The 18,151-nt window shown below is 50.6% G+C and overlaps 1 long non-coding RNA gene across 1 annotated transcript in view; it reads right to left on the bottom strand.

Annotated features, from left to right (window-relative positions):
- Window positions 1–3,233: 3,233 nt before the first annotated feature.
- The window catches only part of LOC123592997, a 32,444-nt gene continuing 17,526 nt past the window's right edge, over window positions 3,234–18,151 (bottom strand). Inside the window, exons 2-3 of the long non-coding RNA XR_006710047.1 lie at window positions 5,719–5,827; window positions 3,234–3,902 (exon numbers count right to left, since the gene is read on the bottom strand). This is a non-coding gene — a long non-coding RNA (uncharacterized LOC123592997). The remainder of the gene's footprint in view (window positions 3,903–5,718; window positions 5,828–18,151) is intronic.

Raw genomic sequence — 18,151 nt, forward strand, 5'->3', positions numbered from 1 at the left:
CAGACCCCACGGAGGATCAGAATGGGTCTTAGCCTAGGAGCTGCATGCGGGTGGGAAAGGTCTGGACCCTGCAGACCGATGGGCTACCGGCTGGAGACAAACCCTTGTGTTTATGGGCAAATGAGGCCCCTAAGGGTTCCAAGAGCATTCAGTGGGGGAAAGAATGGCCTTTAACAAAAGAAGCTGTGCGTGCAATAAAAGTGGGATCTTCACTTAACGCCATACATGAAAATTAACTCAAAATGATTCATAGACCTGAACGTGAGCACTGAAACCCTCAAACTCCAAGGTCTTCAGGGCCTCATTTCAGGCGATGGTTTCTTAGGTACGATGCCAAAAACACAAGCAGCAAGAGAAAAACAGGTGAACTAGGACCACATCAAAATTACCAATTTTTGTGCTGCGAATGAGGTCATCGAACAAGTGAAGACACAGCCCAGAGACAGGGGGAAAATGTCAGCAAATCATACACCCGATAACAGACTTGATTCTAGAACAGACCACAAACTCCCACAACTCAACAGGAAAAAGACGAATAAACCCATTTAAAAATGGCCACAGGATTTGAATGCACATTTCTCCAGGGATGCAGCGGTCCCTCCTTCTCTGCAGGGGACAAATTCCAAGACCCCCAGGGCACGGCCGAGACCCCAGACAGCACTCAACCCTGTATGCTCTGTCTTTCCTGTGCTCGGAAGTTGAATATATAAATTAGACGCACGCAGTAGGAGATTAACAACAATAACTAATAATAAAATAGTACAATTGTGACAATAAAGCACGAGAAAAACCACGTGACTATGAGCTGTCTCTCTGCCTCGAGATATCTTACTATACTATACTCACTCTTCTTCCCGTGAGGACGGGAGACGACGAAATGCCCACGTAAGATGACGGTCAGGGTGTGGCGCAGGCATGCGGTGAAGCAGGCTACGTTCAGCCTTTTCAAAGTTTTTAATGGAAGTAAAATTCATACGTAATATTAAATGAGTTTCTGCCGTACAGCACGATGATTCGCCGATCACATACACGAAGAAATGCTCACCACGCTAAGCGCGTTACAGTGTGCCTGACTACATTCCCCGTGCCGTACCTTTCACGCCTACTGACTTTGTGGTGACACTGTCAGAAGGAGGGTCACCAGCTTCAGGACCACATTTGACTTTGGGTGTCTGAAACCACGGCCGAGGGGGTCCACTGTATACATATAGCCAAAAGCTCAGGAAGAGATACCCAACATCGGTGATCACCAGGGAATGCAAAACCAAAACCGCAGTGAAAACTCACTAGAAGGGATATAATAAACAAGACAGGAACAGGAAAACAAACGTTGGCGAGGATGAGCAGAAATCGGAACCCTCCCACGCTGCTGGTAGACACGTAAACAGTGCCTGAGCCTGGGTTGGGGGTTTGGGGGGTGAATGGGGATTAAATGCTGATAGGCGTGGAGCTTTTTCTGGGGGAGGGGAAAAATATTCTAAATTTAGACTGTGGCGATAATCTGCAACTCTATGAACATACTACTAAGCGCTGAGTAATGTCCATTAAATGGATGAGTTGTGTGGGAAGGGCAGCCAAAGACGCCACCCCACACAGTCCACACCGGCAGACAGAGTATTCTGAGCTGAAGGCCACGAAGCAGCAGGCACAGGAAGAGCTCTCTGCCCTCCCCCCTTTGCCTAAAAGCAGGACATAAATCTGTACAGGCAGCCTGTGCCCCTCTATACGGGCAGGGAAGGGGGTGAGCCACAGCAGCCCCGCGACGCAGCAGAGGAACGCGGGCTGCAGCTAGCTCCCCTCTCCCTTCGATTCCCTCCACCCCACCCTGCCCGGCTGCTTCCCTCCACCCCACCCCACCCCCCTGCACTTGCCCCCAACCACCCCCCGCTGCTTCCCCCCACCCCAACCCCTGCACTTGCCCCTACCCCACTCCACCCCACCTCCCTACACTCGTTCCCACCCCACCTCCCTGCACTTGCCCCCACCACGTGTCGCCGCCCCTAGAAACCCAATGTCCTCCCCGAGTCCTGTCACTTCTCCATGATTTACTGTTGTGCTGTGGATGCACAGTATGAGCGCTTTACCGCTTGACGTTCTCCATCTCTGGGAGCTCTCGGGCGTGGACTTCTGCTCATCCCTCTCTGGTTCATCTGTGCTTTGTCGGTCTAACTCAGAGTCCCAGCCAGTGAACGTACAATGTGCAGAGGGAAGGCATTTTCCTCCCCTCAAAAGTATGTGAAACTAAACCTCAGCAAGGCGGCTGCAGAAACAGACAAGGCCCAGCCGGCTCCGGAGCCGGCAGAGATGCAGGGGGCTGAGCCATCAGGACCTCACCCTGCCTGGCTGTCCTGCCAGCCCGTCCAGGAGCCCATGGTGAGAAGAGCCAGCCCCCTGCAGGGCTGGTGCACAGCATGCAAGACTTCTAAAAAATGGTTTTCATATAGTCAAAGAAATAAAGGACCTAGATTGCAGTTTTTAATAACATGCTTTTTGTGCAGTATTTACTACACTTTCCAACAAATTGTCGGAGCAGCCAAGCGAGGTGGGGGGGGGGGGTGGGGGTGGGGGTAACACATGTAGCCAGTTACAGCCTTGCCTGGGGCTCTAGGATTTCACTAAATGTGTCGTGGAGAAAAACGTGTCCAAATTCAAATTGGAAAGGCCAGTGTGAACTCACAAAAATAGAGCAAATGTGTTTCCCCCGTGACAACAGTGGGCTCGACGACCACTGGGTGTTTCCGAGTCTTTTCTCCCCCCACAGAGGACCCAGGGCACGTGAGTCCACATTTCCAGGCAGAGAAAGCTCATGGGCGGCCTGGAAGACTGTTGTTCTGGGACGTCAGACGTTTGCTGAGGGACAAGGCCTGGAGTATGGGGACTCCCCACAACGACAGGGTGATGCTGGGTCTCTTCTGGGTCCTTCTCACGACAAGCCTAAGGATGAGATCAACATGAGACAGATTACAGGAGGGAAAGGAATTCGATTTCGTAGGTAAATATGTATGTGAGCTGGGGCGCCTGGGTGGCGCAGTCGGTTGGGCGTCCGACTTCAGCCAGGTCACGATCTCGCGGTCCGGGAGTTCGGGCCCCGCGTCAGGCTGTGGGCTGATGGCTCAGAGCCTGGAGCCTGTTTCCGATTCTGTGTCTCCCTCTCTCTCTGCCCCTCCCCCGTTCATGCTCTGTCTCTCTCTGTCCCAAAAATAAATAAACAATGAAAAAAAAAAAATATGTATGTGAGGGAGCCCCACGAAGACGGAAGTCTCGAACAAGTGACCAAGCAGGCGACTTTCATGCCTTTTAGACAGACGAACGGGGAATTTGTGAACAACTGACAGCGGTTTGGGCTGGGGTCCTAAACAACCGGAGGAGGAGAGGTCTGTTCACACAGCCTCCATCCCTCGATTTCCCACCAGCCTCCTGTGTGGGGAGGGTGCCTCTGGCGGGGGGAGATTCGTCTCCGTGGTCAGGAGGGTGGTGTGAGGGAGGCGGTCGGAGTGCCCTTCCTTCGTGGGCTGTTTCTCCAGCATCTTTAATTCAGAGTTATCAATATGGGGTCATGTATTCTGAACCCCACCAAGGACTAGAGGCTTCTCAAATGTAACGCGTGGAGGGGACCTCCCCCGAGGTTGCCCCTCTCTTGCCCTGTCCCTCTCCTCTCCTCCAGCCTTGAGGTTCATCCAGGAGTCAGACCAAGACCTTTCTGGCCTTGCCTCACAGGCACACCCCCATCCCCGATGTGCTGAGACTGAGCCCCATTCCCGTCCTCGTCCTTGTGGTGGCTGAGCCGGTTCTGTTCGCCCACTGCACCAGCAGCCCCGGCCATGAGGACAAGCCCGGGGAGGCAGTGAGGCCCTCACATGGCACCAACACAGGGACAGTCCACGCGGCGGGGTCTGGGGAGGCTGCATGAACGCGGGAAGTGGATCAGACAATGCATAGCTCACTTAGCAAGCAGTGCACAAAATGAAAACAACGCAGGACCACACAGACCACCCTGGATAAAGCTTGAAAACAGAATGCGGACCAAGCAAAGCTGCTGACTTTGTGTGACTTCTATGATACCATTCATGTAAAATTTAGAAAAAAAAAACACAGTGGATTGTATGCATTAAAATAAATCTTTTGTTGGGGTGCCTGGGTGGCTCAGTCGGTTAAGCGTCGACTTCGGCTGAGGTCGTGATCTCATGGTTTGTGAGTTCAAGCCCCGCGTCGGGCTCTGTGCTGACAGTCAGAGCCTGGAGCCTCCTTGGGATTCTGTGTGTCCCTCTCTCTCTGCCCCTGCCCTGCTCATGCTTGCTCTCTCTCTCTCTCTCTCTCTCAAAAATAAATAAATAAATAAATAAATAAATAAGTAAATAACAAAACAAAATAAACAAATAACAAGATTTGCCAGGACAGTTTGGCAGTTGAGGACAACTGAGAGCACGCTGTCCTGTCACAGTGGTTTGGAATGAAGACAGTGTGGCTTTGGTGCCGCTGGACACAGCCTGACCGGTGGGAATTTTCACGTGACAAAGGTCAAGGTCCGGAAACGGAGAGAAAGAATAGTGTGGAGACATCTCAGTTCAAGAATCACATGTTCTCAATAATTTTGGTATCGATTAAGCATCTACGGGTAAAAAAGTTAAATTATAGAAGTCCTAGAAGAAACCAAGTGAGACTATTTTTATTATCCTCGGGTGGGGAAGTACCGATGTAGACTGCGTGTGTCCCCCCCCCCCCCAAACTCATACACTGAAACCCAACTCACAGTGTGATGACATTCAGGAGGTGGGGCCTTCGGGAAGTGGTCATGAGGATGGACCCCAGGAATGGGATTAGCGCCCTTACAAAAGGGACCCCGGAGAGCCCCCCGCCCCATCAGCCACGTGTGAGGGCACATCGAGAAGACAGCCCCCTAGGAACCAGGAGTGGGCTCTCTCCAGACACCCGATCTGCTGGCGCCTTGGTCCTGGACTTCTAGCCCTCACAGACGTGAGGAAAAAGTCTGCTGTTTATAAGCCCCCCACCCCCCACATTGGTGGCATTTTGTTATAGCAGCTTGAGTGGACTAAGACAAAGTGCTTATAATCAGGATATGAAATATAGAAGCTGCAAAGAAAATAAAAGCGTGGGGGCGCCTGGCTGGCTCAGTCAGCGGAGTGTGTGACTCTTGATCTCGGGGTTGTAGGTTCAAGCCCCACGACGGGGATATAGATTGCTTAAAAATAAAAATAAAATCTTTAGGGGTGCCTGGATGGCTCAGTTGGTTAAGCGTTTGACTCCTGATTTCGGCTCAGGTCATGATCTCACGGTTTGTGAGTTCAAGCCCCACGCTGGGTTTTGTGCTGACAACATGGAGCCTGCTTGGGTCTCTCTCTCTCTCTCTCTGCCCCTACCCCGCTTGTGTTCTCTTTCAAAATAAATAAACATTAAAAAAATTTTTTTAAGTGGATGTGTACTATATGACAGCAATGACATCTCTCAAAAAGAAGCACTCAGGTGTAAGCGGACGTTTCTTCATAGTAAAAACGGGAAGCACCTCAGTGTCCATCAGACGGGGATTTAGATGAACTACGGCCCCTTAGCACTGTAGAAAACCATGTTGGCGGCTAAAAAGAACGGCAGACCGACGACTCGTGTCTTTAGCGGTGCCTGTGCCCTCTCCACCCCAGGCTCCCTGCCCACACACCCCAATGTGATGCGGGCTGGTGGGCCGGTGGGCCCCTGCGTTCTTACTCAAAGTTCACTGGAAAGATCCCTGCGGGGACGCGACCTCCGTCCGAAGCAACGGTGCAACATGCCACCAGCCACTGAGCCTTCCCGTGACAAACGTCCACAGGCCACCCTGCGCGAACAAAAGAACCTACGGTTTACGAGAGAAATACTTCTATAAAGACTGGGTGGAGGTGGGGTGTGGAAACGATTTGGGGAACCACACGGATGTTCGAAAGTCTCTCACGTACTTGGAGAGGCTGAGATTCTTCACCACAAAATTAAACCCGGTGAGATGGGGACTTGGTGTTCAGTGGGGACAGAGTTTCAGTTCTGAGAGATTTAAGTGTTCTGTGGGCAGATGGGGGGGGGGGTGGCCGCACAGCCGTGTGGATGCGCTTAGCGTCTGCACCACAGGCTTGAAAATGGTTACGACGGTAAGTATTATGCTACCTGCATTTTACTGCAAGTAAAAAACTAAGACATTACGAGAGGGGCGCCTGGGTGGCTCAGTCGGTCAAGCGTCCGACTTCGGCTCAGGTCATGATCTCCCGGTTCGTGGGTTTGAGCCCCGCGTCGGGCTCTGTGCTGACAGCTCGGAGCCTGGAGCCTGCTTCGGATTCTGTGTCTCCTTCTCTCTCTGCCCCTCCCCTGCTTGCACTCTGTCTCTCTCTCAAAAATTAATAAACATTAAAAAAAAAATACCTAACATTAAAAAAAAGACATTATGAGAGATGAAAACCTAAAGACAGAGAATGGGCCTGTGACGAGTTCCTGGGGGCTGGTCTTGCTGCTGGTGGCAGCTCAGGAGGAGAAGTGGAAATTGCTCAGTTTCCAGTCTGGGGAGGCGGGAAAGGGGCACACGCCCCGGCGGGTGTCTGCGCAGACCAACAGCTGTCCTGGGACCGGCCGCTGGCCACACCCCCCTTTCACATAAGTCCTTGTGATCTGAGCCACTCTTGTTGGGGCTTATACGCGCCAAACGCGGCCCCCGATGGTGCATTCCTGGTGCCGGAGGCCAGAACTCGGGTGCCGGGCAGCTCCTGGCAGAGAGCTCTGCGGAGCGGCCTTAGGGGTGATGGAGCACAGCACCACCGGGGGCCTTGCCATCCTGAAGACTTAACAAAGGAAAACCGAAGGCTCCTCCCAGGAGGAGGTGCACCCCAGGGACCCCTTCATCAGGGTCCACGAAGGGGAAGGTGTGTGGGTGACGCCCCAGCACAAGAGGCAATAAGACCGAGCCCCCCGTGTGGCTTCCTGTTCTTCGGCCCCTTGGGAAGTCAGCTTGTGGGCGCGAGAGCCGGGGAGCAGGTGCCGGATCCCCCCAGCTCCCTCTGGCCGGAGGCAGGCTGCCTCAGCTGTCCCAAGAGGTGAGGACCACGCGCCCCTCGGGGTGAAGGGCAGAGGAAGGTGTGCCTTTGCTCTTGGTGGTGGACAGGATCACTTATTCCATGGACACAGGAGACAAAAGAATCCTTAGCCGTCCCCACTGAAAGGAGCGTGAAAGCTACAGAACCCCCGGTCGTGGGGGACAGAACAACAATTTGAGCAGCCAACCTTCCTCTTTCCTTTCCGCGATCAGAAACTTGAGGCCGGAAAGCTAATGTTTATCACTAATTTAGAGACTCATCTGTGAACTTACATGGATGCTCAGCAGTGTAGAGGGGGAAGAATAATTCCCCTTTACCCTCTGAGTTCCTGGCTGAGACCCGCCCCTGCAACTAAAGACAGATAAAAACAAGTTTATTCATATGTGAACCTCACGTACAGGTGGGAGGGACCCAGCTCCCCGGATGGCCTATATGCCATCTCGTAAAATACCATCAAGGAAGACGCTGGGCGGGGAGGCCGGGATCCAGCACAGCCGGCAAACAGGGCTTGAAGTCGGTGCCTTCCCCACCACTAAGACTCTGCTGTGGTTTGGATTCGTCCTCTTCCTGGTACAGAGAGGGAGCCGGACGGTGGCGATTTCCTTTGCAAAAGGCAACTGTCCCCTACAAAGGGGACTCCCAGATCCTCTCTCTGCTGTTTCTCAAAATCGTCCTCGTGCCGAAGAGGCATCTTTTGGGGTGACGTATTCTGCTACCCTTCAGCAAGCTCTAATATCTAGAATAATCCTGGTAGTTTCCCCCAAATAACTATACATTCACGATCACCTATTGTCTGTGTTAAATAACAAAACTTGAGCTGAGTAGTTAAAAGATCAAATTGGCTTTACGAAAATTTGTGGATCCACAGCACCCCACCCAGCAAGTGGAGGGGAGCTCTGTGGGACCGCAGAAGAGAAAACATTTTATTTTTTTATTTTTTTCAACGTTTATTTATTTTTTGGGACAGAGAGAGACAGAGCATGAACGGGGGAGGGGCAGAGAGAGAGGGAGACACAGAATCGGAAACAGGCTCCAGGCTCTGAGCCATCAGCCCAGAGCCCGACGCGGGGCTCGAACTCCCGGACCGCGAGATCGTGACCTGGCTGAAGTCGGACGCTTCACCAACTGCGCCACCCAGGCGCCCCAAGAGAAAACATTTTTAACAAGGCAGAGAGGGAGTGGAAGAAAGGAAATTATTAGCAAAGAATGCATTGTTTGGGGCAGGGCCGCCCTTCTGGGGGAGCAGAAGGGGTCTATCAGTGGACCACCTAGTGTTGACCAGGAAACTGTGTCCATTGGTTGAAGGTCACATTTCTGGGGTTGGAAACTGCAGCCAGGTTAGATAAGTCCTGGCATACTGACGAGAGGACCCTGACATAAGTGACTCCATTCTGGGCCTGCGGTTTTCTTTTAACAAGTGTATTTTGTTTTCTCGGGTTTTTAACCGATCTGGTATTTATAGTTCGGTTTCCTCAGTGAATAAAGGCTGTGGTTTTAAGGTCACTGACACCTCCCTGCCCCCCACTCCATACAGCAGCTTGTCCCTTCTCTCTTAATTTTCCTTGACAGCTGGGCCCCTGCTTTTTTTTTATTTTAAAAAACATTTTTAAGTTTATTTATTTATTTTAAGACAGAGAGAGAGAGAGAGACAGCCCAAGTCGGGGAGGAGCAGAGAGGAAGAGAATCCCAAGCAGGCTCCGCACTGTCAGTGCAGAGCCCGATGCGGGACTCAGGACTCACAAAAGGTGAGCTCATGACCGGAGCTAAAGCTGAAAGTCAGACACTTAACCCACTGAGCTACCCAGGCGCCCCTGAGCCCGTGCTTCTAAGCCCCAGGCCGAGGAGAAATCACACTCCAGAAAGATGATCTAAAATGTTAGTTTACGATCTTACACATTTTCTATTTGGTTCGACAGAGACCTTTTGAAGCCATAATGTAAACTGTGCTGGCTTCTCCAGCTAGACCCCGGGACCTGCCCTCTGCGGCTCACCTGCTGTCCCCACCCATCTGCGTCCACATTTTTCCTTAAACTCTTCTGTCCAGCTGATCTCTTACCTCAGAGGACCCGCCGGGCACAGCAAGGAAACCGCACGCCACCCCGCCCCCAGCCAAGCACTAGCACCTACCCAGACCAGAGTGAGCTGTGAGCGGGATCCCCACCTGGCACCTGCACAGAAGGACCCCACAGTGACCCACAGAGTGACAGTTCCCTTTACCTCATTATAACCCTAAATTCTTCCCCCCTCCCCCAGGGAAAAGCACAAGCCTCACTCACAGGAACAGTCGTGTTTCCTTAAGAAGCACGTGAACTTATGCTGGCCTTTGTGTTCAGTGACGAGGCTTCCCTATCTAAATATTCGTCCTAATCCTAAACAAAGGGGACCCATCCACCCTTGCTCCCGGAGTTATTCTCCACGAGCTCCTTATTTGCTGCAAATAAAGTTTCCTCGTGCGAAGGCTCACCTGCTGTCGGTCCATCTGTGAGTCACCAAGGAGTGAACTCAACGCTGGCTGGGTTACACTGGATTATATTAACACATCGATTCCCTTTTCCTATATAAATCTTACTTGATATCCAAAAGAGTCTAACTGTAGAGAGCACACGTTGCCTGCAAAGGGGCGCCAGGAATGATGCTCTGAACCGTCCAGGGGATCCAGTTCCTGCTCTGGCCCGGAAGCTGTCTCTGTACTTTGTGGGGGTGAAAACGAAGTCCAGTGTGGGCTTCAGCAGCACCAGAAGAGCCTGTCTGCTTAACTGACGTATCTCTTTCGCGGGATGACAGTTCTGATGGTGAATCGTACAAGTGGCAGCGACATTCCTACCCGATTTGTGTTTGTTCATCAATCAATCTAGCTCTGATTTCCTCCCTCCTGTCTGTTTGCAGAAGGTTTTGTTAAAAAATAAAGGGGAAGCAGATGAGCACAAATCCAGTCTTAACCAACAAGTAGGCCGAGGTGGAGGAGCCCCGGGGCGAGCTGCAGGGAACCGGCGCCTGTGCCGATGTCCCCACAACACCAGGGGCCTACGGACAGACACGCGTTCCCACCCAGCTCTGAGAAAGAAGCGAATTCTTCCCTGCCTACCACTGCTGTCTCCTAAGCGCCGCTTGGCCTGCACCAAAGAAGGAAGGAATTTGGGGGTGAAGCCCCCCTTCCTGCCAAGCACAGACTGGTCACTCCTAGGAACGAAACGAGAAGAAACAAGCGCCTTCGGTTTCCTTCCGCAACAAGCCAAAAGTATCACCTGATCAAACGGTGAGGAGCTGTTTATTCCAGGCCGAGGGGCAGGGGGCAGGGCCCAGCTGCGGTGCTGCAGGGATGCGGGGGTGTGGGACACGCGGGGGACGGAGGGTGGGTGGGTGGAAAACCACCCACAGGAGCCAGCCAGGTGGGGGGTTCCGGCGAAACCCGCCCGATGGGATGCTTGCGGCAGGCTGGAGCGTGGTCTGACGTCGGGGTGGGGTAAGGGGTCCGCTATCCGCGGGGGGGAATCCGGGCTAAACAGACTCAGCAGGATTCTTTGCCGAGCTCGTCTTCAGGGGCCGAGCGAGGAGCCTGTCTGAAGGTCGGGCACAAGAGTCCCGGTGAAGCAGCAGATTTAAATCCGCAGACACCGCGTGCGCGCGTGCTTAATTTCGGAAGCGGAGGAGGCAGAGACCCGCGTGTTCCCTCCCTCGTGGTCCGGGGACTTGGGACAGCGAGGGCTTGCTGCCCCGGGTGTCCGGGAGTGCCCCAAAACCTGTTCCAGGGACGAACCGGCCCGACAGATGCAAAAATCGAGACGGGAGTGGGGGCGGGGGGACGCACACACTGGTTCTCGGTTCCACCTGCAGGACCCGCGCCGCGTCCCCACGAGGTCCCGCCCCGCGGCCTGAGCTCGGGGATCCGCCCCCGGTCCCCACCGAGTCCCGCCCCGCGGCCTGAGCTCAGGGACCCCTCTTTTGTCCTCCAACATTTACGGAGCACCCAGTCCGAGCCGGGTCTGGAGTCCCCACTGGCGGGAGCCCGTGCCTGAGAGGGGGACAGGGCCCTGGAAGGGCAGGTGGGGGAAGGGAGGGAGGCGGAAACCTCAGGCTTCCCTCCCTCTTTGACCCCCTCCTCCTCCCTAACCACGGGATAAAGCCTCCTGCTGCTGTGTTTAACCCGGTCGATTCCCCGCGCCCGGACCCCTGCCGACGCCCCAGGCTTAGCAACAGGAGTTTGGTTCGGTGACTGAATAAACGTTTCCTGCTCTCAGGATGTGCAAGGAGGCCCCCTTGGTGGCACCACGAGCTTCCCGCCCTTCCCGCCGCCGGCCGTGCGGCCTGCTCTTCCGTATCCTGGGCCCCCACCCGGCCCCCCGGACACTGATGAGCGTGCCCGGCCCCACTGTGAGCAGAGCCTTAGCTCCGCGGGGCAGGAAAGCTGCTTCCGCCCTCCCTGGGGGGGCTCTCCCGCTGGGCAGACACTCGAAGGGGCGGCCACCGCGGGGCTCGTGTGGCGTCCGGCCAACAGCCCACCTGTGGAGAGGGGACCGGGCTCAGGAACAGGTGTCCTGGCCCCCCGCGGCGGCGGTTTTAGCAGCTTTGTCATGTAGAATCTTCCCCGGACGTCCCGGGAGACACCTTCGCAAATGCGGATTTACCTTCAGCTGTGACGCAAGCGGGGGAGCGGTGGGGAGGGGGGAGGGCGGAGAGCTTGCTTTGGCCTCTGCTGTTTCTGACTTGTCTTCAGCTCAAAATAATCCTTATGCCAAAGTGGCTTATTTGTAGGTGGAGTGTTTTGGTTCCCTACAGCCCTTAATAACCTCAATTAAAAAAAATTTTTTTTTAATGTTTAGTTTTGAGAGAGACAGAGACAGGATCAGAGTGGGTTAGGGGCAGAGAGAGAGGGAGACACAGAATCCGAAGCAGGCTCCAGGCTCTGAGCTGTCAGCACAGAGCGCGGGGCTCTAACTCGCGAGCTGTGAGATCATGACCTGAGCCGAAGTTGGAAGCTCAACCGACTGGGCCACCCAGGCGCCCCAGTAACCTCAAATTTTTAATGGTGGCCAGATACGCTGCCCAGGTTGGAGGGCAGTCATGGTGACAGGGGTCCGTATGGCACCAGTACTGCAGCGTTTAAAATTCCCTCTCTGGGGCACCTGGGTGGCTCAGTCGGTTAAGCATCTTGCTTTGGCTCAGGTCATGATCTCTCGGTTTGTGAGTTTCAGCCCTGCATTGGGCTCTGTGCTGACAGCTCAGAGCCTGGAGCCTGCTTTGGGTTCTGTGTCTCCCCATCTCTCGGCCCCTCCCATGCTCATGCTCTGCCTCTCTCAATAATAAATAAACGTTAATTTTTTTTTTTTTTTTTTTTTTTTTAAATCTGGCTCTGTCTCTTCCAGCCGAGGAGTTGTGGGTTCTCTTCAGGCCTCAGTTCACTCATTATCCAGACCAGAGGTAATAACTGTCCGTACCTCCCAAGTCTGTTTGTAAAAACAGAATGACTTAGCAATGTGAAATACTTAGCATGTCACCCAGTACGTAGTAAGCACCCCATAAATGCCAGCGTTTTTTATTCCTTAGCTACAAAAGGAGTTCAGCAATAATCCGCAGCCACAGGAACCCTGTGAATTTTGGGGTGAGTGTATTCCTTCAAAGGATTATATGTGGATAAGGAAATTTCAATCTTGAGGCGCCTGGGTAGCTCAGTTGGTTAAGCATTTCACTTTGGCTTAGGTCATGATCTCACGGTTCTAGGTTTGAGCCCCGAGTCGGGCTCTGTGCTGACAGTTCAGAGCCTGGAGCCTGCTTTGGATTCTGTGTCTCCTTCTCTCTCTGCCCCTCCCCTGCTCTCACTGTCTCTCTCTCTCTCAAAAATAAATAAACATTAAAATAAATAAAAATAAAAGGAAATTTCAATCTTGCTGAAACAATGAACTTTATTCAGTCCCAGACAGAAAGCTGCAGGTGAAGAAAATACTGCATGAACATAATATAGGAGGAAGGGTGAGGAGAGAGAAAAGAACTTTGAAAAAACTACGGTAGAACTTATTTCATTTAAAATGAAACACTACAGCCAATTGCTGGTTAGGTTAATAATATTGGGAGGTCACTGAATGGCATCTCCGAGGGGCACCCCATAAATTACACACCTGCTGTTCATTAGGATTCTGAACACCTTGAGAAATAGAACAAAAAGGTAGTAAATAGTGATGTGGAAATGTTGGGGTTCATAGTGGGTGGTCAAGAAAGAATTCTAAAGACATTTTCCGTGCAAAAAGGAGGTTTTATTAAAGCACGGGGACAGGATCCGTGGGCAGAAAGAGCTGCACTGGGCACAACCGGGGTTGTGAGGGGTGACTGATTATGTACCCTCAGGTTGGGAGGGGGTCAGGGACAGTGTAAGTCTCTAAGGAATTTTGGGAGCCAGGCTTCCAGGACCTCAAGGGGCTAGCTGCTGTCAGGAAAAGGTCATTTATTACTGTTTCGTAAAAACTCAGTCACGAGATCAGATTTATATCAGGTGGCCCCACGCTTGGAGGATGATTACCAACATATATCTTGGGGGCAGAGATAAAAGAACTTTACAAAGGAATTTTTATACGTAAAAGTAGATTTACAGGATACCAGAGGTCAGGATAATGTCAACCTAAGGTTGCCTTTTGCCCTCAGCAAAGTGTCATCATCCAGGCAGCTGAGCTCCTACGGGAAGGTCACTTGGCCTGTCCCAAGGCCTTGTCAGTCGGCTGGAGGCATAAGGAAATTCTTTTTTCTTTTGGCTTTGTTTCCCACATCAAATAGCACTACCATTTTGTGCTCCTAGGAGTGATGCCCCTCTCTCCCTGCAAGACACTTGCCTTCTGATCCATTTTAATGTGAGGGGTAGCTTGTAAAGAAATTTTGGAAGAAGCTCGCGTTTAGAGAATAGCTAGGGTTCCAGAGAATGGAATATCATTCGGTGCTGAAAAGACTACAGGCAAGGCTCCATCCAGTAGGGATGCTGATGGTGGGGAAGCTGCATGGGTGTGTGGGGGGGGGGGGGGGGGGGCGCTTGTGGAAATCCTTTGTACCTTACCCCTAATTTTGTTGTGAATCCACAATGCTCTGAGACAAAGTCTGCTTTTATAAAATATACCGAATATGTAAAAGGATAAACTTTACGGCAAAGAGATAAGGTGCATGGTTTTAACGAAATTGCTTCCTTACAATAAAATATTCAATCAAATAGCATTTTTTTTTTTACGTTTATTTATTTTTGAGACAGAGAGAGAGCATGAACGGGGGAAGGTCAGAGAGAGAAGGAGACACAGAATCTGAAACAGGCTCCAGGCTCTGAGCGGTCAGCACAGAGCCCGACGCGGGGCTCGAACTCACGGACCGCAAGATCATGACCTGAGCCGAAGTCGGCCGCCCAACCGACTGAGCCACCCAGGCGCCCCTCAAATAGCATTTTAAAATATAGTTGGTGCTAGTGATAGTGCCAACAAGATGGGTTTGTATCAGAAATATATTTCTTTGGGAGGCAGTGAGTCTATACGAGAAGGTGGACTATCTGAACCTACAGCAATCATTTCATAAAACACGTACATCAGGGGACGCCTGGGGGGCTCAGTCAGTTAAGCCTCGGATTCTGGTTCTTGGCTCAGGTCATGACCTCAGAGTTCGTGAGTTTGAGCCCCACGTTGGGCTCTGTGCTGATAGCATGGAGTCTGCTTGGGATTCCCGCCCCCCGCCGTGTGTGTGTGTCTCAAAATAAATACATAAACATTAAAAAAAGAGAGAGAAAAAAGAGTGTTGTTATCAAATTAGCACTAAACCCAAATGTGACAGACAACCCCCTGAAAGTACCTCAGAGGCAGAAGGAAACCACTCTGATCTCACCGTGAGATTAGGACCCGAGCCAAAACCAAGAGTCGGATGCTTAACCAACTGAGCCACCCAGGCTCCCCACAACATTGTTTTCTTTCTTTTCGGCCTTTATGGAGGTTTTCTGGGGTGCGAAAAGATTTTGTTCTCAGTTATATCTCCAGACCACTGGGCAGGAACAACCCCCAGCACACCTGCCCCGGAGCACTGCATATGAGGCCAGACGCTTGGCCCACCCCAGGGAGTGCTCCTCTCCCGCCACGGAGGTGGCAGGGTCCTCCAGTGGGAGCTCAGGCCAATTACCGGCAATCGGAATTTCTGGGCTAGGGCTGGGATATCAACATGTTTTGCTTTGTTTTTCACTTCCCAGTAGACTCCAGAGCACACGCACTGCTGAGATTTCCACTCTGGAAGACCAAACAAACCCAACTCTCGCTGGAATTGGAGCCTTCAGCAGAACCATAAGGGAGCCAGGTCTCTAGACTGCCTTCTATTTGGGGAATAAGTTGCCACTAATTTAATTTCACGTAACTTAGCTTGCAATGAAAAATCCAAGATAGCTACCGTAAGAAAGCGTAAGAAAAAAGTTCCTGAAAAGAAAGCAAACAAAGACTGATGCCACAGATGAGCAGGAGAAAAGCAGACAAATGGATTTTTTGTAAGTTCTACACGACACGGGAGCCCGCGTAAGGAATTGAAGACCCACGGAAATGGTTAAGCCTGAGTGTTTTTGTGCAAGGTTTGATGAAGGGTGGACAGTCGTGGGGCCACAAGACAGGATGAGGTGGAAGGTCGGTGTAGTAAACCAAAATCAAGGTCTGTTCGTCCAGATTTTTCTCAGCGTTGCTGCTCAGGGCAAACGGAAGGCACCAGTCATTTGAGGGTCTTAAGCCAGCTTCAGGGAAAGGGGAGGTCAGAGAACCCATCTACCGCCTGTCATTTCTCAAATCCCTTCAGCTTAAAATGTTCAACATGCCCAGGCGCCAAGATACCCTGAGCCCTGTCAGAGGGAATCATTAGTTCAAGCTTTATACTGAAAAATCTAACCATGAGTTAGATTTTTTTCTAACCTTTCAAAGCTTAGAAATCCAATCCAAACTTTATAAGACTGTGGCCCTGTTAAAGAAAAAAAAAATTTCTGATTCTTGTTAAAGACAGGACAAAGGCAATAGGTGTCCAGACTGTCAGATACGGGCACTCCCGTGCAGCAAGGACGCTGGGGATGTGCAGCCACAGGTCATGGTCATGTGAGGCCGGTTCAGCCAGAACCCCCTTCTGATCTGTGGATCTTACTGTACCCCAAATTTTCCTTAATACACTAGCTGTAACTGTTGCTGTGGCTAGATTGTAAACTGTCTGTGGGAAGGGGTTGTACATATATTGTCAACACCTGGCATGGTGACTGGTCCCCAAGATGTTTCTCAAATGTAATGAAACTAAACACAAAGACATACATTTCTGGGAAGTAAAATAATAGGAAAGAGAAAGAAAGAAAGAAAGAAAGAAAGAAAGAAAGAAAGAAAGAAAGAAAGAAAGAAAGAAAGAGAAAAAAGAATTAAGTAAATTTAGACTATAGTTGGTTGATTACAAGGCAAAAAGAAAACTCAGGGGACTCATCATGATTTGTTCCTTGGGTCCCGAGGTCCCTTGCCAGCTGGCCTTCTTCTCTGCACTTCGGAGTCTCACCATGTTTGTTTCACATACAATGTCCAGTTGTTTTGGTTGTACTTAGCAGGAGGGATAGGGAAACCACCACGACTCACCCATCATGAAGTGGATTGTTTGAATAGCCTTAATTACTAAAGAAACTGACACCATAATTTAAAACTCTCAATAAAGAAATATTTAGAGCCAAATGGTTTCATTGGAGACTTCTACCAAATGTTTAAAGAATGAACCCTAGGGGTGCCTGGGTGGCTCAGTCAGTTGAGTGTCTGACTTCGGCTCACGTCATGATCTCACGGCTCGTGAGTTCGAGCCCCGCGTCGGGCTCTGTGCTGACAGCCCAGAGCCTGGAGCCTGCTTCCAATTCCGTGTCTCCCTCTCTCTCTGCCCCTAACCCACTCGCATTCTGTCTCTGTCTCTCTCAAAAATAAATAAACATTAAAAAAAAAAAGAACCCTAATCGTACACAATCTATTCTAGAAAACAGCAGAGGTGAGAACACCTCCCAAATCATTTAATAAAGTTTGTATTACCTTAATACCAAAACCAGATAAAGAAAATACAAAACACGAAACTAAAAAAAAAAAAAAAAAAAATCCACAGATCAATATCCCTTATGAGTAGATGTACAAAAATCCTTAACAAAATATAGCAAATAGAGCTCTACGGTGTGCTTAAAAATTGTACACCATGACCTGGTAGTGTTGGTTCCAGGGATGCAAGACTGGTTCAATGTTGGAAAACCAATCAGTGTAATCCACTACTAACAGCTTTAAAAGGAAAAAGAAGGGACACCTGGGTGGCTCAATTGGTTGAGTGTCCAACTTCTGCTCAGGTCATGATCTCGCCATTCGTGGGTTTGAGCCCTGCGTTGGGTTCTGTGTCTCCCTCTCTGTCTGCCCCTCCCCGCTCTTGCTCTGTTTCTCTCTCTCTCTCTCTTTCAGAAATAAATATCAAAAAAATTTTTTAAAGGAAAAAGGAAATCACGTGATCATATCAATCAATGCAGAAAATGATTCTGACAAAATTCAACATCTATTGATGATAAAAAGTCTCAGAAAAATAGGAGTAAAAGGGAACCTCCTTAGCTTGTATCTTGATAAAAACCTACACATCGAGGCATCTGCGTGGCTCAGTCGGTTAAGGGTCCAGCTCTTGGTTTCGGCTTAGGTCATGATCTCATGGTTTGTGCATTTGAGCCTCACATCAGGCTCTGTGCTGACAGTGCAGAGCCCGCTTGGGATTCTCCCTTTCTCTCTCTCTTTCTCTTTCTCTCTCTCTCTCCTTCTCTCTGTGTGTCTGTCTGTCTGTCAATACCACACAGTCCTGATTGTTAGAACTATAAGTCTTGAAATCAAGTAAACTAATTTTCCTACGTTATTCCTTTAGCTAGTCTAGCTCCCTTGCCTTTCCATATAAATTTTAAATTTAACATTTTGTCATATAAATTCTCTCTCTCAAAACAAATAAATTCACTTAAAAAAACACCTCCAACTAACATTATACTTAATAATAAAAGACAACGATTTCCTTTTAAGATCAGGAACAAGGAAAGGATACCCACTCTACCTCTCATTCAGCACCATGTTAGAAGT

Source organism: Leopardus geoffroyi, chromosome D4 (genome assembly GCF_018350155.1).
Source record: "Leopardus geoffroyi isolate Oge1 chromosome D4, O.geoffroyi_Oge1_pat1.0, whole genome shotgun sequence".
Lineage (NCBI taxonomy): Eukaryota > Metazoa > Chordata > Mammalia > Carnivora > Felidae > Leopardus > Leopardus geoffroyi.